This window comes from Anas acuta, chromosome 1 (genome assembly GCF_963932015.1).
Source record: "Anas acuta chromosome 1, bAnaAcu1.1, whole genome shotgun sequence".
Lineage (NCBI taxonomy): Eukaryota > Metazoa > Chordata > Aves > Anseriformes > Anatidae > Anas > Anas acuta.
In genome coordinates this window covers 41,666,523-41,692,105 of record NC_088979.1, presented here as the reverse complement: position 1 = coordinate 41,692,105, position 25,583 = coordinate 41,666,523, and the positions used below count along the sequence as shown (strand labels likewise).

Below are 25,583 nucleotides of genomic sequence, written 5' to 3'. Positions count from 1 at the left end.
AAATAACAATTTCTCCTATTTTTCATTAAAATGTTGAGTTAATTATGTTTTTTATTCTATTCGCAATAATATTTATAATGTTTCTGTGGTAATCTTAGCTTTCATTATTCACAAATGCCTGTGGCATCTATGAGTTATTAAGGCCTTCCTCTTTTGTGGTATAAACATGCTTTCCTCCTTCAATGGACATCCATGTGGCTTGTACTAATATAAAAATCATCTTGTTTTCCTCCCCAGAAGAAAATAAATTTGCACAAAACATATTATCATCACCCTGTGCAGTTACCATGTTTTTTTTTTTTTTTTTCTTAATCATATTAAATACAGTGTTCAGAAGAATTTTCTGTCAGATAAGCAGCAACTAGCATGGCAAGCAATATATGTTGCTTTAGCTGACTGTATATTAACTTTTTTTTTGTTGCAATTAAAAAAAAAAGTTCAATGAACTGAGTAAATGTAATAATCTAATTGGCTACGTTGCCTGGCCCAAAGTATACTAATATGGTTAAAAAGTGCATTCTGGTAAAAATAAATAAATGAATTAGAAACTGAATTTCAGTTCCTTTTGGACTAAAAATGATAGCAAATGGGGAGGTAAAAAAAAAAAAAAAAAAAAAAAAAAAAGGATGGTAGATATTTACTAAAAACCACAGACAATATGAAAGGATTAAAATGCTTTAATCAGACAGAAAAAAAGGCTTTGGCTACTTGATTAGGGCTGATTTCCACCATCTGCTTATACTTACTGAGGATCTAGCCCTGACTGAACACTAATTTGTGCACTTCCTAGAAATTGAAATCTCTCAGCAAGCAAATTAACAAGAGCAGGGATTCAGCAATAATGGAGCTCCTCGGCTTTTGTTTCCCTCTGACAGATGGACAGGGTGCGCTCAAATTGAATTCAGCTTTAATTGCATTGTGCCATTTAAAATTTTATCTGCTCCACAGATTTTGTTTACAGGTTTTAGGATTCCAAACCTTTGGAAATTTTTTTTTCAGCCTTGGGTGAAATAAAGAGCACTATAATTCTGTGTGACTAGTAGGTGTTCATTACCACTCTTTGCCCTAAAGGGTGGCATGCTGAAAAAACGCAAAGAATTCTATTTTCAAGCCTTAAATTGATGGGTGGAGAAGTACAATTTTTCTCACTGTAAATGCTCTCTTATTGAGTATCTCTTCATAAATAGAAATACTTTTTGGTCTATGTTCTAGAAGTAAGATATGTTAGAGCTGCTTTAATTTTCTGCGTTTATTATTGCATCACAAACTTTCATCAGCTGTGAAGTCTGTTGTCTAGAGTTATAAACTTTTTGTGTTGTAGAGATAGATGTTAACCAAATAAATAATGACATATAAAGTTTCTTTCTACCTTTCTCCCAACTAAAGGTTGTTCAGATGAACAAGCTAATGAGAAACTGTTCCTTTTGGAAGAGGTGTGAAATAATTCTAAATATTTTATTTGGGCTTGAAACAGTCCTGTGATATCAACATTAGAAATGCTTTTGTTACAAATTTGCTTCTCAGTTTGTGAGCTCTTCTGCATAATTTTGTGGCTTGGTTGATACTGAACTATGATGCTTGTGATGGTGAAACAGAGATCTCAGAATTTGAATCAACCATAGTAATTGATTTGCATTTCTACTTCAGCAAAGACTGATGACTGTGCATTGCTGCCAGAAATATGAGTTCCATACTGTGACACACTTTATGCAAATGTCCTTTGTATTTTGTTTTTGCTTAACATCTGCAGTTAGGATTGCTGAGTGACAGGAAGCACTGGAAACTCACGTTGCTTCTTTGTACAGAAGTACAAATGAGTTTGATACACCTACAAGCTGGTCATTCTAGATCTGTGTTCTTAACTTAAAGAAGCAGCACAGTTCCCAGAGAGAACTGTATTATGATAAATGTGTTTTATGAGGTAAATTTCATAGTCATGGATGAAATTTTCAAAATCTGAGGGTAAAAGAAGAGCTAGCTTAACTTTCTTAGCATTGTGAAATAAACTTATATTATAGCTCCCTTTTTCTCTCCCCCTCTCCCTCTCTTCTCTCATTTTCTGTCTTTTTCAATAAAGAAGACAATAATAGAAAGTATTAGTAAAAAAAAAAAATTAGTAAATCAGTTACTTACATTTATGGGTGCTAATCAAAGTGTTTAAAGATTCTGACAGGGAAAGAATCCTCATCTTTTCCCCTCTCTCCATACAAGAAAGTGATGATAATGGCAAAAGGGAAGATTCTGTAAAAACTTACTCATGTAATCTTATATCCCAGACAGACAAGTATTTGAAGCTAAACTTTCTTCCATAACTTTGGAAGGTCACATGAGAGGAAAGCCAGTACTGATACAGATTCCTGCTTGGTGCTGCTTGATTTGGATACAGTTTGGGTTAGAGATGATCTTTGTGAGGATTTTTAAAAAACAGTGGCATGACAGGAGCCCTTGATGCTTTTATGGCACTTCAAATGGTTTATTTCAGTCTTAGGGAGATCTGGCAAGGAATTGTCCTGATAAAGACAAGAGAAAAATCCTACTAAATTCGGTGAAGCCAAGATTTTGTCCGTGAATTACAGTTTTCTGTCCTGGTTTCAGTGGCTGATAGCAATCTCAAACGGATTTTGTGATCCTTCAAAGGCACTGAATTTTCTTATATAAAGAATAAGAGACTGCACAATAAAGAGATGGAGTGAGTAATAAGCACCTCACATTTCTGTCCTTAGGCATTTAGAAAGAGTTAAATTGAGAATTATAAAATTCCATTTTAATATTTGTTATATTTTCCCAGTCTTTTGTGATTTGAGTTAATAAAATCTTGAGAAATCTTCTGAGGAATTATCTGGTTTTGACCTGTAATGAAGTTTTCAGGACAGCTTACTGTGCTTCCCTGGTATAGACTTGAGTGTTTAGCAAATGTAGTAATGAAATATTATTTTTTATTTTTCATTAATATTTTTGTACTAAGCTAACACTCAGAAGCACTAGTCATGTGCTGGAAGTGTATTATTTGTTAGTATACAGAAAAACTGTTACTCTTTTGAAGAAACAGCTAAGGTAATACAAAACAATATAAATGGATTTTGAGACTCAGAGTATAGAAGGTATTAAGAAACCTTAACAGAGATGATTTCTTTACATACTAAGTTTTTTATGAGTCCTTTGCTCTCTGCAGGTCTTCTCTTTATTGTGTTGTCCTTAGCAGTAAAAATGCAAGTAGGTAGAAGTGATAAAATACCTATGGCTGAGGTAAGAAAAACCTTAGGATACATCAAAGTACTTTGTGTTGTACTGTAATTGGAAGCTGATGAGTTTGTCTTTTGCCAAATTCAGGAATGAAGGAGTCAATTGGATTTTTGCCATTGTCATCAGTGGGAACAAGATCATGCCTATTCTGCCTTAATCAGTTATGATAAGAGAGATTTATAGGTAGTAAGTATATACACGACAGTTTCCAGCTCAGTGAGTTTACACTTACTGCTAGGAGATTTTTGGCTAATTCCCTGGAGTCCTCCCATCACATTTCTTTTCTTAGGTCAACTGTGTTATATTCTGTGGGATTTTAAGTAGAAGGACTAAATACCCCCTATGGTGGCTTAATTGTTCTTAAAACAAGACAGATTTCATTTACCAGCTTGGGTTTTTGAAGGGAATCAAGGAACTGTTAGTATTGGTGTTGGAGTCCACTATTGCTAGGAACCAATATTTTACCAGTTTTTTGATACAGGCTATTAGACCTCGCACATTTCACACGATTACAGCTGCCTTGATTTGTGTCCTGTCTCTATACATTAAGTAGCCAAGATTTGGTGTTAGTAATTGGGTTTTAGATTGAATATCTACAGTGTTCCTTCGAATAACTTAGTTTACCAAGAAAGAGCACAAAATCCTTTTTCTCCCTCAAAGTGGAAGAAAATCCAGAAACTAGAGATGTGTTGTTATGCATATATCACTTTCACAAATACTTATATACTAGTCTTTAGTAAAGGGCTTAGCAATGAAAATATGCTTGACTTCATGAGCAACATGCAGAATGTAGGTTCCATAAGTGTAGGTTCCATTTTACCCTAAAGGGGAATTTAGGAGTAGGGGCCGTAGGCTGTGAGTGAGTGCGCTAACACACATAGAATCATAGAATACCCTGAGTTTGAAGGGACCCATAAGGATCATCAAGTCCAATTCCTGGCACCACACAGGTCTGCTCAAAAGTTTAGATCATGTGACTAAGTGCACAGTCCAATCACTTTTTAAATTCAGACAGGCTTGGTGCAGTGACTACGTCCCTGGGGAGCCTGTTCCAGAGTGCAACCAACCACAGATATGATCATAAAATATTACATAATTTTGTATGACATAATGGTTCAGTTTGATTGAGAGACCTTTATAACACTGATCACCTGCCCAGTTGTCTTATGTGTGTCTGTGACAGGTGTGTTGTTGAGGGTTTCAGATCCTGTGGGTAAAGGAGCTGAAACTTGCCATCTCATTCTCCAAATACCACTATCTCTGCAGTATTCCAGATAAGGTGGCTTTCAAAAACCTTAAAAAAACAAAACACACCAACTAGCCAACCAACCAAAACCACCACCACCAACAAAAAAACACAAACTTTTTTTTTTTTTTGAACAACTAATCATGGCAATTCCTGAGAGGAATTTAAAGCATTTAGCATATGTTAGATGCTCTCCTAGCATGCCAGTTTAGTTCAGGTCTCTAGACAGGGACTGGGGTATTTTGTACTTAAGACTGGACATTTCTAAATATAGTATGCACTGAATATCTCTAAAGATTGACTTTTACTGAGTTGTTTTGCCCTTTCACAACTGGAATGAATCTTAACATATGTGCATTCAGGAAACCAGTAGAAGTAAAATAATATAATATAATAATAAAGTAAGGCATCTAAGAGATTAGGGATTTAAAGGACTAGTTTCTGGTTTAGGGAAATCCTCACTTTAACAGCTTTTGAATTCACATTGAAATTCTGTCCAAATCGCCTCTCAAGTTTTGAGTCAAATGACTTGATACATTTTTAAATGTATTTCTTTTATTTTCAACATGAATACTTCAGTGACTGTTAGAAGCCCGGCTCTATTAAAAGATATATATATTTTTTTTAATTTTAATTTATTTTTTTAAAAAAGTCTTATTTTCTCATGGTATTTATTTATTTATTTTTCTAAACAGGAAAGCAAAGGAAGAGTTGTCTAAATCCATTTAGGTGATTAGAAAATTATAATTAAAAGCAATTGTGCCTTGCATGCTGGCGTTTTTGCTTATTCCTCTATTGAGAAGATTGATTATACTGAATTAAAGTTACTTGTTGGTTGATTGTTGTGTTGTTTTTTTTTTGTTTGTTTTGCTTTCTTCACACACACACAAAACCAAAACTACCACCACCACCAACAAAACAAAAAAGCATTTCAGTATATATTGAAGTAGTGATATGTTATTTTTCTGCCAAGTATTTTCACATCTTGAAATCAAAGTAGATATTTAAATGTCACTCTTTTTAACCACAAACATCTGCTTATATCATGTTGTTAGTCTTGGTCACTTGTTGTTAATTAAGATTTCAGACATAGAGTTGCCAATCAATATACTAAATGTACCTCTCTCTTCTGTTTTCACAAGCAGGCACCAGGAGATTCAACACAGTAGTTGATAGCTGGTATGCGATATCTGTCTCCTGGTTTATAGCCTGGTACAATAATGTCATTGCCCCATGTGGCAAATGGTGTAAGCTATTGTAAAACTGTTTGTCTATGTGATTAAGACATTGCAGCAGTGTGCAGCACCAGCCAATTACTTTTTTAATTTAATTATAGCAGAAAAAAGAGAATAGCATAATAGAAATTCCTGTCATAGGGAATATGTAAAATGTAAATTGAAGAGCCATGAAAATTTCATGCATTGGCAGGCTGATTTGTTCTTATTTTCAACTTGTTATGAAGACTGAGTTTCTTAAATGCAATAAAACAAGACATAGCAGTGTTTAGTAATTACTTAGTTCTACATCAAAATAATTATATACAGTATGTGTTTTCAATCCACTCTGCTGTATGTGAATGTAAAAATGAACACTTCAGGGCCCATATCAATTTTGTCTTTTAGACAGTGTAAATAAAGCTGAATCTTCAACTTTCAAATTAAAACTGATAACCTTGGGCAATCAGGGCTTTTATAAAGAAGGGGAAAAAACTTTAGCTTGCCTCAGAACAGGTTGTGTCTCTGGAATGCTTCTGGGACTAAAGAGATCAATTAAGTGTGTATAAACAAACAGTTGGAAAAAAGCTACTAAAACAACAGAGGAGAAAGCTCTCTATTGGGCTCCAGGGGCCTGGGGGAGCGAAGTTTCATTAACTGGATCTGAAGTCCTATGGCCTTCTATAAACAGGCATTAATTAAAGAATGTAAAAAATAAAGTTTCAGACCTTGCAATATGTTAATGATCATATGATTCAGGGCCTGGGAAGGAGAGGAGCAGCAGAGGTCATAAAATAAGCATGAAGCATTTAATATGAGTGCTTGGCAGGGATTTCTGCAAATTAGTTGGTTATTTGCTGGTCCAAAGCAAATTAAGGTGATTTTGCTTCACTTGCTAATTTTTTATGTGCATGCTTGGCAAAATGTTTTTCACAAATGGATGAAGGTTATTGTTAATGGCATAATGAGAAATATTAACATATTTAAATAAACCAGTGTATTCTGACATAGGCCACAAGCACACACTTTTACACATTTTTAAATATACCTTATTCTGTAGAACAGCAAAACATTTCGGATGAAGTTCCTAAAAGAGCTTGTGTCATTTGTAGTATCATTGTTATACATTGTATTATCTAAATCCACCTAACGCCTGAAACTTTATGTAAAATGACATTATCCTTCTGAAACATTAAATGAAGACTTGCAAGTTAACACTGATATCTTAGACAAATTATTTTTCTTATAATGAAGAAAACCTTCCAAATTAATATAATTAACAAACTGTTATGTTATCACTGCCAATTAAGTTCATTATTATTTCTAGGAAATTAAACATTTTTGAACGTGTGGTAGCATAAATATATTTTCATGTCCATTTCTTCCTCTCCACACAGCTGTAAAATCAAATCAGGAACAATTTTTGTGTGTTTCTTTTTTGGTATTATAAATAAATGAAAATGGTGGGTGCTCACTTCCAGCAGTAGTTACTGTCAAGAAAACAAAGCAAAACAAAAGGGGCAAAGAAAATGACAGGAATTGACTATTCTTAATTCTGGGTAATGAGATTCTAACTCTAACTTGTTCAAGTAGGACATTTTTTGTCACTTACTTGTATTTCTTCATTTTGTCTGTTCAGTCATACGCGCTACCAGTTTCTTATTTTTGGCATTTGATTACTCCCCTCATTTGCATATTTCTTTATTTCCATTGCCTAATAGATTAAGAAAGGAAAGTACTTGAGGAACTGTTTAACATTTAGATTAAACAAGCTCTGTATCTTTAAATTCTCTGAAGTTAAGAGGTGGATGTGGCAACAGTATATAGTAGAGGGAGGTAGTATGAGTAGGAAGCTACTATTGACATTGTTCTGTTGCAGCAATTTTAGATGGACAAATTGCAGTTGAGAAAATTTCATGACTCGGTAAAATGAGCAATGATGACATCTGTGGATGCAGGTCTGTTCATATCTTTGCAGAGCCTTTAGGGAAATAAATATCTCGGAACATTCGGTGAAGTGAAGCTCACTCAATAAATCAACCTGACACAATAACACTTCTGGCACATGAGCTCTACTTCTCCTCAGCACCACCTACCCCTCTGTGTTCCTGTGCTACCAAATGGTGTCTCCCCACAGGCCTCTAAATCAAATCAGAGCACACAAATACAGTGAGAATTTATTGGGAATTGGTTTTGTTCGGCAAAAACATTACTTATTAGATGAACAGAAATGATAAATTTTGACCCTTTAAGCACTGAGTAAATTCACACACCTTTCATAAGTAGAAAATGGAAGATAAAGTTTATGCTAACTTGGAGAAGATAAATAAATGCAAAGATAAGTTTATGATCTGGTTTGTCAAAATGAGTATGTAAGCTCCCCAAATGAGATAAGTTAGCTTTTGAACTTTTAAAATTAGTATATTTATGAAATAAAATTAGAATGTAATAAATTATAGCTGTAGAAACACTAAACTTGACACCCTGTTGCACTGTGGCAGTAGAACACTATAGAAGGAGTGTATCAACTAATTCATGGTCAGTTGCTGTTCTTATACAGTAAAATTCAAACATACAATTTCCATGAACTGAATCTCATGTGTGTAAAATAGTGTGTTATATCCACTGATTAAAGTTATTTGGAGCAGATAGCAAAAAGGAAGACTTCAATGCTTTTTCTCCTTTATTTTAGAAGATTAAAATACATTAAATATGACTCAGTAAATGATTTTGATAAAAATTTATTGTTTGGCTGGGAAAAAAGGTCTGTGTTATGTTAAATGTTAGTTTTGTTTTGGAACAGAAGAGTACTATTAAAAATTACATTTTCTGGAGAAGTTGCAAAATTGCATTTTCATGAACTTACACATACAGCTATTTGTGCATGTATACAATTATATGACTATCATATATATATACACACAATTGCATTGCCATTGAGAGGTTTTTCAACAGGTAACATTCTTACTTTACTGTGACTAATTTCTGTTGTTAAACTATCAGTGAATTAGGTAAACTAAAATTCATACAAGCAGTTACCTAAAATGGCAGGGATTGTATGTAGACAGGGCTTTATTGTGCTGCTGTTTTGCCCTCAATCAAAAAAATCTAATATCCTTTTCCATGATTATCTAATTAATAAGATTTCTTTCTAATTAGGTTGAAATTGTAACATTTCATGATTGTCCCCTTACTACATAAGACACTTCTTACAATACCTGTAATCTGGGGAATATGTAATATCTATTCCTGAGGGAACTGTGGCAACCTTAGTTTATAAAACTGGAACATTTGATGGATTTCTGATTGAAATGCCAAATGCTGCTTTAGAGAAGTGGATTTAAATCTGACATTAACCAATCTGAACAGTATTTTATATTTTATCAAGTTAATAAAATGCAGAGATAAGACTTTTTTTTTTTTTTTTCTTTTACATTTAATTTTGAACCCCGTAGAATGGGTTCAAGCCAATGGACTTGTTCTTTGTATTTTTCTGAAGATCTTAAGTTTTGATAACTCATTTGTTTAAACTGAGACAGAAGTTGTTTATAACTTTGTTTTGTTTTATATTTACAAATTATGATGTCTGTTGCTTTTCCTTCAAACTTTTTTTTTTTTTTTCAGTAAAAAAAAAAGAAAAAGAAAACCTGGAAAATGTGTCTTTTATTTCAACGCAGTTCTGGCAGAACTCCAAACTTTTCCTTACATCAGTTGTCCAGCTTTAAATGCATTAAAGCAATACGAGCTGTGCAGCCCACTGAGTGGAATGTAGTTGTATTGTTTATACTATTACAGATTATTTCTGTATCTGGAGAAGAAGTATAGTGATACCAAGGCTTGTCTAGCCCAGACAGTTTTGTTACTTAAGGATAATTTTGCAAAGCCTTTATTCTTCTGTGTGGCATGAATGCAGCTGTGTTGGTTTCAAGGTGACAAAATGATCCAAGTTTTATATCAGAAGCCATTGTTCTTTTGTTAGTGTGAATTCTTACATCTCACTGAGATTTGTGTTTAATCTTGAGCATGCTCCTATTTTGGTGCAAGATTGAGGTAAAAAATAGTTATCTTGCACTGTCATGTAGACATATTCTTCAGAAATGGTAACCCAATTGACAATGATTTTGTGAATGTGTGTTAGGTACAGGAGGATTTTGATAAAATATTGATAAGGAACAACAGAAATTCTAACTGTAATTGTCTCAGTTGCACTTGCTTGTGTAAACCAGAGTTCCACTGATGAACGAGCATTTGTCTTGAGATTGGTTTGATTTTCAGTTTTTCCCTTTCATCCTGAAATAGAAAAGAAATACTGTACTACTTCACAAATATAGAAGCGCATAAACAAAATATAGTTGTGCGGGATCAGACTGTGAAGCTAGTTTTTTTTGGGGGGTGTGCATGTGTCTGTGTATGTAGCATGGCTGAGATCCTTGCAGGAGCAAGGACTTCAATTTGGTCCATCTTGTTCTCTCGGGCCACATGTTCCCTGATGCAGGAGGTAATTTAGTCAAATCGTGTGGAAGGATTTTTAAAGGATCTGGTTATCTGTGTGACTACAGTAACATTTATAGGCATGTGTGTTAAAATGGAAGTGATCCAATCCAATACTTCAGGGTATAAAATTGCAATGATTAGGGTACTGGGAGGAATTTCTGCCATGCATGGTGTTACATGGTGTTACTCTGCCCTGACTTACTGAAACTTTTTGGAGGCTCTGGGAATTTCCTGGTGGTACTGGGGTGGTACTACCTTAAATAGCATCACAAATATGGAGAACTTTTAACTTTATAAATCTGTCTACCTGTGTTAGCTGCCATTGGTTGTAAATTGGCTCAACGTAACCTAGCACTACTGTCAGTGATAGTTGGACCAGAAGTTGTATAGAAGTATTTTCTGATATAAATTATTCTACGATTACGTGATTTTGAGGAGTTTTGTTCGTGTTCTTTTGCTAGTATACTGTACAATGGGGATATAGATATGAGGCCATGCAAAATAAAAATTCCAAATAATCCCATCACATCTAAAATGTGTTATTTTCTGTTTCTTTCTTTTCCATCTTTGAAGTACATGATGATCATACTTCATACTTCATAAATTATTTTGCTGCATTGGTCATTCAACCAAACTTCCTATTGAGACAACTTTGGCTTTTAAAGTTCAGTTAAAATTTCATTGCTTATAAATGTTTACTATGTTTTCTTTGCTGAATCTCTCATGCCCATGCCCATAGAAAGCAAAAAAAAAAAAAAAAGTTATAAGTTAAGCAAGAATTTTGTATGGAATGGTGAAATTATCCTCCATTCCTATCCCGTCTTCAGAATTCCAGAGAGTGTCCTGTTACCATTTTTATATCTGGGACACTAAACTTGGTCAGACACCTATCATCCTGAGAGAGGCCTTAAGCATGAAATAAAACTATCTTCAGAAATGACTAAAAAGTATAGCCTGAACCAAGGAGCTCCATTTGTTTTTCTTTTACACTGTTTAAAAAAAAAAAAAAGAAAAAAAAAAAAAAGGTCTGTTTCAAATCCTATTTGTCCCTTATCTCTGTTTGTTCAGTTGTTTTTAATATCACGTACTGAAAGAATTTCAATAGCTGTTTCACCATGAAGTCATTTGTTATCCTTCAGCAGGCCTTTGCCTGCTGAATTGTAAAGCAGCCTCGACTATTTGCATCCTCCAGATGGAGCAGCATATAAACACTCCCAGATATTTCTGGTAAGTATGAAAAAATATCTTATTTGTCCTTTCTGTGAATAAATAAGAGAATGTCAAATTTTATAGACTAATAAATTTGTATGCCGGCACTGACATTGAATCTCTCATGGCCTGCAATGTCACAGACCCTGAGAAACACAATTTTTTTTTTTTCCAAATGTATACTAAGTCAAATAGAAGCTCAATAAAAAGCCAGGGAATTTGATTGCATTGTTTATGTCTGCCCAGTAGTCTAATTCAGTTGCAATTTGCTATGAGGAAATACAATTTACATTTTTCTCAAGCTTATTGCATAAGCAATCACTCACATATACATGCATGAGTGTATGTCAAGGAGAACTCAAATAATGGGTTAAAGTGTCATTTAATAATATATTCTAACGTCTGTTTTTATAACAAACAAAAAACTTTTCTGTATTACAATATGTTGTCCTAGCTACTGAAAAATAATTTGAATCTTATAATTATTAATATTTTGTATTCTTCTCGTATTTGCAACGTATCCTAAATCTTAATTGCTTCATGATACAAATGTATATACCAAGTATCATCACATGCAGCAGTTCCAGACATTACTGTAAGTCTACATTTTACATTCTTAGTTCCTAAAATTAATTGCAATGAGAATTTTAATTTATGTATTTCTAATTTTAAACAGAACACACAATAGAATAACTTATAGTGCTCATACTCATCTAAATAATGAAGTCTGACAGTATTCTCTGTGACTGAGTAATAGGCTTTTTGTATTTGCTAGTTTTCATAGTTTATTTTTGTTTCTTTCTAAATTAGATCCAGAGTTCTTGAAACAATAAAAATATACATAGGACATGAAAGTCGATGAATGTAGAAAGTGTTAGGGATTGAATTTAATTCACTGTATTTACACATGATAAAATTCTCCTTGATTGAATGCCTACTGATTATTTTCTGAACTGTTTGATTTTTCAAAACAAAGTTATAATAAGTCATATGCAATATTTATCTTGCTTCATTAGTGCAGTTATACAGAAATTAGTGCAATTCACTTGAGTTTTCTAACACCAATCTAATTCCTTTAAAATTAACTTTACTTAGTAGGTTTTTGCCTAACTGAAGTGAAATGTTTAAAATCAATATTTGAGTGTTTCTTGAAATAGTGCTTAGTAGCAACAGCTCATCAGAGGAGATGGAAAGGACACTGTCGTATGCTACATTTTCTCTGTAATGGTTACTGGACAATTTTTTTCATTCAGGACATGCTGTTGCTGTATTTATGGAAAGAGTTGCAGAAGGTATGCAGTTTGGATGTAAACATACAAAAAAGAATTTTTTAATGTAATTCAGTTTTCTTGATAATGATAGTTGATTTTCAGCGATTTAGGTTTGTCTTTTGTATCTGTATGTTCATGTAAATAGAAAGGAAATAAGCTATATATTAAAAGGTTAGGCCTGTCTTAAAAGGCTTTCATGTGAAACAAAATGAAGTCCTACAGATGTTGCAAGCCTTTTTGCAGATAAATCCCCTTTACTTAAATAGTTTTTCCAAAGCAACAACTGCAGTATTTGTTTTATCATCACTATAAGATAACATAATTACTGTTACTTTGATAACAACTAAACTATGACATAGAGCACAATATTGTCTGGCTATTTTTTTTTTTTTTTTCCTTCTCCTCTGGTATTACCAGTTTTGTTTTTAAACACAATGTACTCTTGATAAACAGTTAAACAGTTAAGTTAAACAATTACAAATGTTATAAAAGAGAGAGGTTGTTGGGAGAAAAAGAAAAAAAAAGGATTGAAATTTGGCATATTGTACTGTATCAGGACTGTAGCTGAAAAAAAATGGTGCATTTTGAGGATGAGGCTGGGAAGATGAAATGGATTCAATAGATTGCTTTCCAATGACACTGGGGTACACTTGGGAGAATCTGATTTTAATGCCCAAAACAGTGTTATCTTTCATTTTGCAAAGTGGGCAGCAGGTATGGAAAGAACCTAGGACAGTACAGTTCTTGTGACAGCTACTCTGCTCATTATCACCCAGACTAGTCTCACAGTGAGATTCATCTCACCATCTTTGGTCATCTAGAATTTAGTCATCTAGTCTCAGCTGGTCATTCGGACTCTCTAAGGTCACAGACTCTATCTTTGGTGGAGAAAGACACTGTCAAGAATGTTGTAAGACTGTTGCAGTGAATTGCTCTCTGGGGGTGTTTCTCTCTGTCTTCCTCCCTTTCTTTCTCTCTATTTGTAGACTGTAGAGTGAACTTAGTTGACTAACTTGGACCAAATGCTTAGGATTCTCATGGATTTTACCCTAAGTGTCTATTGGAAACTAGTTGTCTGGGTGCCCTTGGTGAGGGTAAATTGTCGTTTGGGCATGCCTGCCAATTGAGTTGAAAGGGCAGCTAACTTATTAGGGATAAAACAAGAGCTTCTGAAAATAACGAGCATTACATCAGACACACAACTCTTGACTGAGTACATTTACCTACACCTTAATTTTTTTTAATGGAGTCAAAACTGAAAAAAAGTGTTGTGTTTGCTAAGTCCAAGAAATATCTTCAGAACTTCTCGTCAGCATGAAAACTTTTTTTTTTTTTTTTTCCCAGTATTCTTTTTCCTGATTTTGAAGTACATTTGAATCACTTCAGTACTTTCACTGAAGCTTCATTTTTCTTTCTCTTCTCAACATGCAAGTTTTCTTTTTCTAGGTCACATGTAGTCATTGTTTAATATATATGGGTCCAAGCAAAATGACTGGTGAAGTTTGTCACAGAGAGCCATTTAAAAACTGTCAAACTATGCTACATACTTGTCATAGTTTTTCTGAGTTCTATATCAGGACTAGGAAACCTTCAAAGAATTAAAAATGGGCAATATGTACTAATTTTGAGATACAGAAGAACTTGACATAAAAGACTACTACTTTTCTGGGTGATTGGTATCCCCAAAGGAAATGGAAGGTTGGACTAACTGATGATCATGCAGACCTGCATAGTGAGCTGATGCACTGAAAACTGTATGGTTGTTTCATGCATGTCTTGAAGCAGTTGTAATTATCCATATCATCAACACACGTGTGTATTTAAATTAGGGTGGTGTGAACCACAATTAAAAGTATGTTCTGAAAGTAGGACAGGGGGCTGCTTTTATTGAGATATTAGTAAAACTTCCCCTGACTTCAGTGAGATCAGGAATAGTTGTATTCACATTAAATACGTGAGATAGCAATTATCATATTTTTTGCATTATGTATTTGAACACATAACTGACTTGCATGTCTTTCCTAGCATCAGTGAGCTAGACTCACATCACAGTGCTAGCTGTACTTAAAGATCTTAGTTTTATGTTTCTGAAAATGTCATCTATTCCTTCAATCACTTGTAAACCCCCTGTAATCTCTTTTTAATGTAAGCATGCTGGAGTTTTCCCTTTTGTTTGCTGCCCTTGCATTATTTACTTTGATCCGCTGTGAGAAAATCTGAAAGTGTGTTGTCCTAAATGCTAGCATCTCACCAACAAGATTTGAGGCCTTGTACTTCACATTGAAGAAAAAGGCTCTTGTGTGAAGACGCAGGTTTTGTTTAGTTCTCTGTCCCTGGTGGGAGCCTTAATTGCATTTTCTCTCTCACACAGTGGCTGGCTAAGGAGTGCCTGCCTTCCCTGCTGATGCTGGAGTTTTCAAGCTCTATTACTCTGTGACGGAGAAAATTCCTTGGTCCAAGAAGAAAAGGCTCAGATTAAAAATAAAAAAATATATAATGAAAAAAAGTGTTTAAGTATTGTCAGTTTACCATGTGTGGTAAACAGAACAAACAATAGACTTGCTTAACCTTCTTCCCCACCCTCTGAGACTCCTATACAAGTTTTGTATGACCTACTTTATAGAAATCACATCATATTTAGAATGTTAAATATTATGGAAAGTATACTTCCCTAGGGCAAATAAATTAGACTTCTTGGGAAAAGTGGTAAACAGAAAATTTTAAATGCCTTGTGTTCTCTTAATCTGTACCAGCCCATTCTAATGCATATTTTATAACCTTTAACTGGAGTTAAAACAAAGTAGAAGTCCCCAGTTTATTTTTTTTTAAATTCTATTTCATTTATGTTCAGAAAATCTTCGAGATTTTAGATGTTACAAATAAATATTTAATATCCAAGCACAGCTGTGACAGATTTTTTGATAAAGTAGATTTTTGATCTTCACAACAGATTCTAAGTCACAGTTAAGGGCTTATTTCCCCTGAATGTTGCTGTGCACTGGACAGGGGTATCTAGAATAGCTTGAAATTGTATGGAGAATTGATGACTATGTCATTTTAACTCGTGTGAACATGCGGCTGGATAGAAGTATGCTAATAGTCAAGCAAGCTTGTATATTTTTAGTAGACTTATGCATGCATGTGTATATGACAGCTTGGTGATTTTTGCACTTTGATCTGTGAATTCATGTCCCACTTAAAAATTCTGTATTTTGGAAGGAAAAAAAAAGAAAAAAGAAAAATGAACGCCTTCTTATGCTAAACGGGAAAAAAAAGCTTTTTTTTTTTTTTTTTAATCTGATATTTTGGCATGTTCTTCATTGATCTCTTGTTGCCAATGGTGAAACAATGATGTCACAGGTAAGACTTTTTTTTTGTCCTATTAGTGTTCAACTGTAAAAAACTTTTTATGTGTAAGAAGCTTTTGCCTCACATGCCATGTCCTCCTAACCTAAGGATTTGAGTCTATAGAACTCAGGTTCTGGAATGACTAAAATAAGTACTTATATTCTTAATTCCTGATATTATAAACTTGACAACAAAACCATTAGATACTTTGAGCAAAATTTTATTCAAATTTTGAATAGCAAATTTTAACTTTGGATAGCCCAAAATATCACTGACTGCTAATGATGTTTCTGATGTTGCCCAGATGATATACTTTACTTTGTACTTTTCACTGATGGGCTTTTGTTTCTCTGTTTGTTTTTCTAAGATGTTTACTTTAATTCTTCAACATGATTTATCTTAAATAATTATCTCACTCCTTACTGTACATCTTCACAGTAGAGATCACCCAGGGTGTTTTTGATAAATAGCTCTCGGGTGTGAGCCTGAGGCTGATGAAAGAATTCTGAGCTGGGGAGGACCAGGCTCTGGAATTCACTTATGTGATTAGTCTTACAGAACTTGAATTTGTTTGGTATGTTACAAGATTTATTTACTTGAGGTTTTCTGGGAGAAAGTAAATATCTCCTGTGATTTGTCATGAATCCATTTTGGCAAAGAGGGGTGTTTTAAAGTCCTTTATCTAAAGAGATACTTAGAAAAATAGTAGAAGAACCCAGTTTCAGAAGTTGTTCTGGAAGGGGCAGAATAATTGCACTTCATTTGCAGACCTACTCAGATGATGGATAAATAGGTTTTTCTGCACATAGGTATCTGTTGTCATAGTGGTCTCGGGGCAGATGTTAACACTTGATAAAAATGCCTAAAACATCTTGATGACTTACACTTCTTCAGATAGTATTCAGAAGATGTGTAAGACAGTTGTCTGCTTTGTTTACTGAAAATACATCGTAATAGGTCTGAAATAGTGGTTTCCATATATGGTTTTCAGAACATACAAAAAGGCCAATTGAATAACTTTCCATTGTATGAGGGAAAAAAATTATATTATTTTTTATTAATTCCAGTCATTGCAAAATTGCAGAAGAATATACTTAGAATATACTTAGGTCTTTCTCCTCTCAATTCTCTGGTTTCAAACACAATGTGGTTCACTTAGTCCTTCAACCTTCCTCTGCCTCCACAATGTCATGCTTGTGTCCCCTCTCAAGACATCAGGCATTTATCCCTTACTTCAGTGAACATGGAAAACTGTGCTACTTTTGGAAGGTCTGAACAATCATTTTCACTTAGACTTTAAATCAGTCCTAAAATACTCACAAAAATAGCTTATTATGTAGATTTTGTCTTCCAAAAGTGTTTTTAACAGTCTTAAATTCAATCTGACTGAAAGAAGATTACATAGTCTTGTATGAAGTATTTCTCAATAATATTTAAAACAAATAAACAAACACAAAACCCTATTCCTTTGCATCTATGCTTTTGGAAAACAAAACTCATCTTGATGCACTTGCTCTCACAGTTAACTCATTTAAAATAGAAAAATGATATATATATAAAAAATTATTTTTTTTCAGTATCAATGTCATTTGCATTGCTTAAGCTTATAAGGCCCCATAAATTTGCCTGGAGTAAATATGAAGAAGAGTTAAAAGGAATTCCATTTCTCAGGTGAATCACATGCATTTGCATTTTTAATAAATATTTTAGTTTGATTTTTTTTTATTTTATTATTTTGAGAAAATTAATCTGAAAATATATTCTTAATTTTCTATTATATTAGCAAACACTGTAGCTTAGATGCTTATTTATTAATCAAATGGAAATTATACTGGATCAGAGTTTAGAAGTCTATTCCACTTCTGCAATTGATGGTGAATTCCATCTTTTTATTTGTTGAGAGCCCATGTCCTGAGCAGCAAATGAAGTTGCAAAAATCAGAATCAAAAAGGTGGTCAAACACAGTTTTGCAGTGTTGGAATGAAAAACGTTGCATGGGAAACTGCCTGTCTATCAATAAGAAGCATTCTCGTAAAGTGTTGAGACATACTGCAGCTTCATTATTTTTTTGCTCTTTATTTTATATATAAAGGTAGATGAGTCTTCACATTCCTTGTTGTGAGCAAAAGCAAGTATGTACCTGATTAACTGAAGCATTCAAATAAACAGAGATAATACTTTTAGGAAGCACCTAAAAGTGAAGGTGAGGTAACGTACATGCGCAGCTCAGCACTTAAATAGTGGAACGCTGACCATGTATTTTGAGCAATGTAGATCTGGAAACCTTTTTAGTAATGTGGATTTATAAGTCACATGACAGTAAGGGAATCAGGTTGAATCTTTTCCATCCCATTTTTACAAAAAATCCAAGAATATTTGGGTGAATATGGATATGTGATAAGAGTGTGTAATTAAAATAATCATAATGTCTTAATTCAGTACCCATTGCCTGTTTACTCGTAAGCAAGTGACTAACCCAATCTCAGTTTCGCTCTCCCTTCACATAATTACTTGTTGGAAAGGCTATAATTTAGTAAGAAGAGAAAAAAGACGTGACTTGACATCTCTCCTCTTAAATGTGGGTGGAACTCAGACTGAGGGCAAATGTCTGTTGCTCTTTTTCCTTGTACTACCTTATTTTGATTCTAGTTTTAAGCGTTAACCTTTGAAGACTACCTTTGCTGATATCATCTGTTTGTTTCTGCTGAGTCAGTCTACCAGCTTATAAAATTTATGTATACAGAAACTCATGTAACCAAAGGCAGTGTTCTGTTCTAATTGAATTCAGTGGCAGATCTCTCAATTATTTGATTAGTTCATTGAAGATCTTGCTGTATAAAGCAGCATCTTTCACTTTTCGTAAAAGAAATTGTTGCAAACCTTTTATTTTTCTGCTTTGTTTGGCAGCTTGCATCTATGTAAGGAGATATGGCACATTCACGTAGCAATATGCAATAGGAGTTGATTGTCTATGTCCAGCAGGGTATTTTTTCCTAAGGAGTATAAGTAGATATAACATCTAGTCATTTTTTATAGGTAGATTACAAGTTTGTAAGGGGAGAATGTTTTTTAAACATATGTGAAAGGCCTTTCAAGCCCAGAGAAACTGTAGATGATCCATCCTTGGAAGTGTTCAAGGCCAGGCTGGATGAGGCTTTGAGCAACCTGGTCTAGTGGGAGGTGTCCCTGCCCATGACAGCGGGGTTGAAACTAGATGATCTTTAAAGTCCCTTACAACCCCAACCATCCTATGTTTCTAGCTGAATTATGTTATCATGTTTTTAACAGTGAATTAAAAAATCCATGGCTAAAAGGACTCAAAATTTAGTTCTTCTTAGGCCATTCATGAAATGTTTGTGTGACTTGTTTAATATAAATTGAGGCAGACAACCTATTTTTAAATATGTTTGGTTCCTCAAAGTTTACAGTTGGACTCCAGAAAAAAAGACCCAAACATGTTTTGTTGCAAAAGAGATACTTGTTTTCAGTAATTTTTTGACCCTAGGTTGACAGAAACTCCTTGGATAACCATATGTTTGTATCCTGCTATTTTAAATGCATCCATAATAATCCTTATGATAATATAATCTTACAGTTTCTTATTTAATCTATCATGCAGTGAGAAATTTGGAGTTTGTTAAATTAAATTCCTTTTTTCAATTCACCTCAGTAGTTCATTCTAGAGTGGGTTGTCAGATAACCTTAAAAAGCTAAAGAAAAATCACTACAACAACTGTTAATTTATTGTAGACACATCACATTATGTGATTGAGAGGATATTAACTGTAACTAGTGAAAGATATATTTAGTACGATAACATTGCTTTAGACTCATAGGTAACTCTGATTGTATTGGCTTTAACATGAAAGGAAGTTAAGAATGTATCCTGTGAGATACTCAGATCATAATACAGTTGTCACAGCAGCTCAGACCATAACTTTCTTTCTCTTTTAAAGTCTTGGATGTTGAACATAAATTTCAGGAAGGTATTTTTAAAACTGTTTCATACTGTGTTGATTTTTTGAGCTTAGCAGCATTTGACGTATTCTCAGCAACATAACTAACATCTTTTCAGAGAGATAGTGATGTTTACTGTGCTGATCCAAAACATAAACTGGTTTGAAAACAATGTTGTTTAGTTTGCAGTGAGATTGTGATCTCTATCACTAGATATATTACAGACTGCTTAATTGTCTCTTCTTAAGAAAATATCATGTGAAATTGTTCAGAACCTTCTGCATTTTCAGTTTTATGTCAGGAACTGAAAATTTTGTGAGAAGAAAGACAGGAAATCAGATAAATGCTTTTTCTCTGTGGGTTAGTTTTTCAAACTGACCTCCAGTTTGGGATAGTTAAGATAAATGGTTTTGAAACATTGTCTTTCTTCATCTCACTTCTTCCACAGTAAAACTGTGACAGCCATGCAAAATAATTCATTTTGACCATCCTATTGTAGGACTGGTGTATGGTCAGGAAAATGAAGAAAAATAAAAAGAAGATGTTCATAGTGAATCAAATTCAGTATACAGTCTTGTGGTCCAATTCTGCCAATCTTGAGGGGAATCTCCAGAGGAATGAAATGAAGGAAAAGGACAGGATGAAGAGGGCTGTTCATAGCCCAGAACTGCTAGACCTAGTCTTTTGGCTGCAATAATTCATTTCTGCTCCTACAGCTCCTTCAACCTTCTGTTGTTTGTCAGAAGAAGTTGGTCAGCAGCTTAATATTTTATTTAGTACTGAAAGCTAAATAATCAATTAACTCTGATGTACCAAGAGGCAAAATTGGAGTATATTTGTATATGATTTAGATTATAAAGCCAAGTCCTGAAAAGCCCTGAGTGCCCAAATTTGATTGCCCATGGAGTGTTTGTATGGGCTATTTCCTAAGTTGTTATTAGGGTACAGTTTTTAATTTATCTATCATATCTATCATATTAAATTTAGTATCCCTATCTAATTCAGGATGTTTCTTTTATAGGAACTTTGTCTTATTTTCTGTAGGAACTGGAACAAATTGGGGACTGTGAAAAGAGAGAGAGAATGCTTTTGTGATTGAGTCAAGAGAGAGACACTCTGGCAAAGCCAGTTTTATTCCTGTTTCTGTCACAGGCTTTCTGTGTGATGCTGAGCAACTCAATTAAAACATTTGGCAGATGGCCACTAACTGCATATAATTCATTTTCAGGGTGCTCAGCTTGAGATATGTGGGCTCTTACTTGCAGCAGTTGTTATTCTCCTTACAGCCACTGAAATCAATGGAAGTAGTGGCTGCTCAGCATATTTGTTAGATAGCACAGGAATGTGCATGTGGGGAAAGGGAAAGTTCCTCAGTCCTAGTGCCATCTTTGTCTCTGATATTCTCTGTCAACATAAGGAAGCTTCTCTGTATTGGATTGCTGGTGTTTATTTTATGCTATATGTGAAATACAAGTGTAAGTATATTCTAGGAAAATAATGGTCTTGTTTCATTTGGAATCTGTGAGGTTTATAATGAACATCTTACAAAAGAGCACTAGAAACTGATTATTCTGTATTTTTTGTCTGATAAACTGTGAACAAGACATAGACTACTAGCTGGATCATGCCTTATTTCCCTGTACAGCCTATCCAGGTCATTGGTTAAAATATGTAAACTAGAAAAAATACCACATGATCACATAAGGAAAAAAATAAATAAGTAATGCAACATGTACCAGGAGGCAGAATTTGTATTACATCAGAAGCCATCTTCTGATATTTCTCAGTTTCAAAATGCTTGATTTGACAACCTAAATATTGTTCTGAGTAATGTAATATGTGGTATGGCAAATTAAAGTATGGCTGCACAGCTATAAATACAATGCACAGGCTAAAAGCCACATTGCAACTGAAAGATATAAATCAGTTCATAAATATGAAATTACTTGCATGCTTAAGTTTTTGCAGAATCAAGGTCTAATTAGTGAAAGGCATGATCTTGTGAAATACAGGAGTAGGAGTTGTAGTTGAACCTTCTAGGATTGGGCCCTACCTTGAAATGATTATAGCTATATGTCTATTTATAGCTAAGCAGAAATGTAAAAGAAATATTTATTTTATTTGTATAGCATTTTCATTGGTTTACCCTAAAGATATATGCTAGATGATAATAAAGTAATAAAAGATTGTTTTCACAGCTGTTTGTCTTTGATTACATATTTCTTTGAAGTATTGCAATAAGACAGACTTTGAACCTGGAAAGAGATCAAATAATGAATTGTTCTGCTTTGTGAAGCTTAAGAAGGGTTTTTATTGTTGAAACATATAGTGCAACATAGTGTTTTTTTTTTTTTTTTTAACAGTTAAATAATGGTTGAAAGTACTATGAGATCATTACAGATGGACTAGATTAAAGAGCTTGGGGCCAAACATTAGGAACTGTGTTGCTACTAACTAAAATAATTTCTTACTTTCTGTCATTACCAAATTATTTTTGTTAGTTTTATTTTTGAATCAAAATATAATTTTAAATAAAATATGTTAAATCCTTTAATTATCTTTTTTCTTAAAGCTAAGGATGACAGGAAACTTAATAAATGTATGAATCCTGTGGGATTTTGTTTATAACATGTATCAGTTAACTGCAGCTTGTATCCTGGATAATGTAGTGTTAAATTGGAATAAAAGCTGTACAGCTGTGAATGACCTTTGTAGGGTTTTCTAAAACTGATATGATTATATGATTTAAAATATGTGAAGAAGTTCATTTAAAATATTCAGCACAATTTGAAAGCTTTTTTTTATAGTTTTAAGCGAAAATGATAAATGATATTAACTTTACCCCAAAAGTTAATCCTGAAAACAAGTACACAAATGCACAAATGACAGAGAAATATATATATATATTATTTTTTCCCCAAGGCTGGTGAACAATAAAATATCAAATAATGCAGGTCAGCATTTCTGACAATATATTTGAGTTCTGGCTGGTTATGTTGGAAGAATATTTCTCCCTATATGAAATACCTGCAAGTTTATTATCATATCTCTTAGATACATAAAAATGTTAAGGTGTATATTTCTAACATCACCGAAATGTTTGTACTCTCTATATCAGTCGACCGAAATTAGTTGTTGTGTTATTTAGAACAAACTTTTGCCTCTGTGGAAGAGAGAAACCTTTCAAATGATAATTTCAATAGAAACATTAGACAAAGGAATATTGTAACTTTAGAGATTTTTATGATGAAGGTGTGTTTAAGAGATGTCACTTTGATATTTTTACATTATGTCCTACATTTGTCAGCTAAAACCAGGATATTGCCTCAATGAGAAAAAGCATGTTCTGCACTTGTCAAAAGGCAGTAAGTAATGATTAAAATAGCAGTGTGAAACGCTGGGAGATTAAAGTGATGCTAATGATAAGTGAGAGAAGAAAAGGGCAAGCTATATTTTAATCCCTGAGAGAATGGTTAATGACTTCTATTGCCTGAGATTAAACTAAACCTGTCTCATCAGCTTTTTCTGCCTGGTGAAAAAAAGCTCTCTGCACTTTAATTTATTAAAGTCTTTTAAGGAAGCACATTGATCCACAGAGGTTAAACTTTAAAAAATTGTGCAAAATACACACTAAAAATGCTTTAACAAAAGTGTGACTTTGTTGCTTTAGGCAAGCTCACAGTTTTATAAAGAATTCATTGTCTACAGCTTGGTGGATTTAATTAAGGAATATTAATTACTAAAACTGGGAGGTTTGTTCCTTTTTAAACCAGAACATTTTTGTAATACTCATGCAGGAAAGGTACCTAATACGTTTTAGAAGATATCAGCAGAACTAAGTTACGGTTGAAAGTATGGTATGATCTGTTATGTTATTGATACTGAAAAGCCAATTTAAAAATGCTTTTCAAAATATATGTACTACTTGGTGTAGTGTAATGAGTACATTTGTTTACACTGAATTACTGTTAATCCATTTCTTTTAATAATTCTTATGACCATAAGACAGTGTTATAAAATCGTCTTTACATTGAAAAGCTGCCCAGCTCAGAATTGCATTTTCAAAAAACATGTGAAGTCCTTCTCCACATTAGAGAGGCATGGCAGCAGAGCTGGACTATTTCATTAATACATATGATAAAATCGTGAAGGCTCAATTCTTAGAATAAACCACAGCATTGGATCATGCTTGGTAAAACAAGATTTTCTTCTCAGGCAGCTTTGCAGGCTTTTCTCACTTTTAATTTTGGATCTTTTATTACACTTATTTCACATAGCATCTTTATCCTCAGCCTAGAGAACAGACAATAGGTTTAGGAACATAAACCAGAAACTATTCAAGCAAATGTAGATGGTTTGCATAAACTTTATTCAAGTTCAGATTCCACTTTATATTTTTTTCCCCTGTATGTAAGCACACTGCAAGTAAGTGTGCTTACACTTCTTTTGCAAGACCAGTCCCCACAGTGCCTTTCTGACTTGGTACCATCAAGCTGCAAAGTGGATCTGAGATGAGGAAATAAATTTCATGCTGGTGGGCACCAACAGTTCTGTTCTATATCCTTTCCCTCCTGCCTCATGGAAAGTGTTTCCCCTTTTGAAATCTCTGAACCTCTGTAAATAAGGAGCCCGTTTAGTTACTATCTTATGTGATGGTTGTAATCCAGGTTATTTTTTAAAGCTGTTTTTTAAGTATAACTTGTTTGGTAAGTGAGTTTAAACTTGATTCATGCTTTGATGTTAATGAAACACCAATTTATCGGAAGGCCCTGCAGCCCTAATGAGCAGTTTCTTTAAAAAGAACATTTAATCAAGGTTTATTTTTAACTTGTTTAAACAGATCTAATAGTTTGTGCTGATTTCATTTCAGTATAATAATTGCTAGCAATCCTATTAGTAAGTCGTGGTACATGGAAGTTAACACAAATTCCATTCTAATGAGTGTAGTAGTATAACAGCAAAATCCTTCTAGTCAGAGGTTCATGTTAGAGAGGAATAACAGAGGCACTCGGATGTTTTGCTGACAGCAGATTATTTTTGTTTTTATACAAATGTCAGGCATGACTTGTTACTCTTTAAGTGGTTTTGTATTTTTTTTATTATTTATTTTTTTAGAGGTGAAGCATTTTCACATTAACTTTTTAAGGAGAAAGGAGACAGTTATGTTCTAATGTTAGGAAAATAGTTGATCTGCTAATGTAACTCATATTTGTCTTTATACTTCACCTGTATATGAGGATTTAGCTGTAATATGCTATTTTATGAGGATAAAGTTCCACAATCTACAAATGCAACTCGTGGCATTTATTTTAATGAATATAAAATCTTGGAAGCAATTTAGTGTGAAAAGCAAATGAAGTTTCAGTGCTCAATTTGTAGTTAAGAAAAATATCTAAAAGAGTAGATGAAGCTGAAAAACGTGATGATCTGAAATACTATTTTTTATCATTAGCTTACAGCTTCATCTATTTGTCTGGAGATTACGTACTGGCAATTTTCATTGTGTCTGAAGTCTTAAGTCTAAACTTTGGTATATTGGCAAAAATAAAGAAGAAAAATAACTATTCCTTCATTTGAAAATAGAACTATCACATCAATATT

At 33.6% G+C, this 25,583-nt stretch overlaps 1 protein-coding gene across 7 annotated transcripts in view; it reads left to right on the top strand.

The window, feature by feature from the left end:
* Positions 1-25,583, top strand: part of DACH1 (dachshund family transcription factor 1) — a 368,409-nt gene that overhangs the window by 59,040 nt on the left and 283,786 nt on the right. The window lies entirely within an intron of this gene.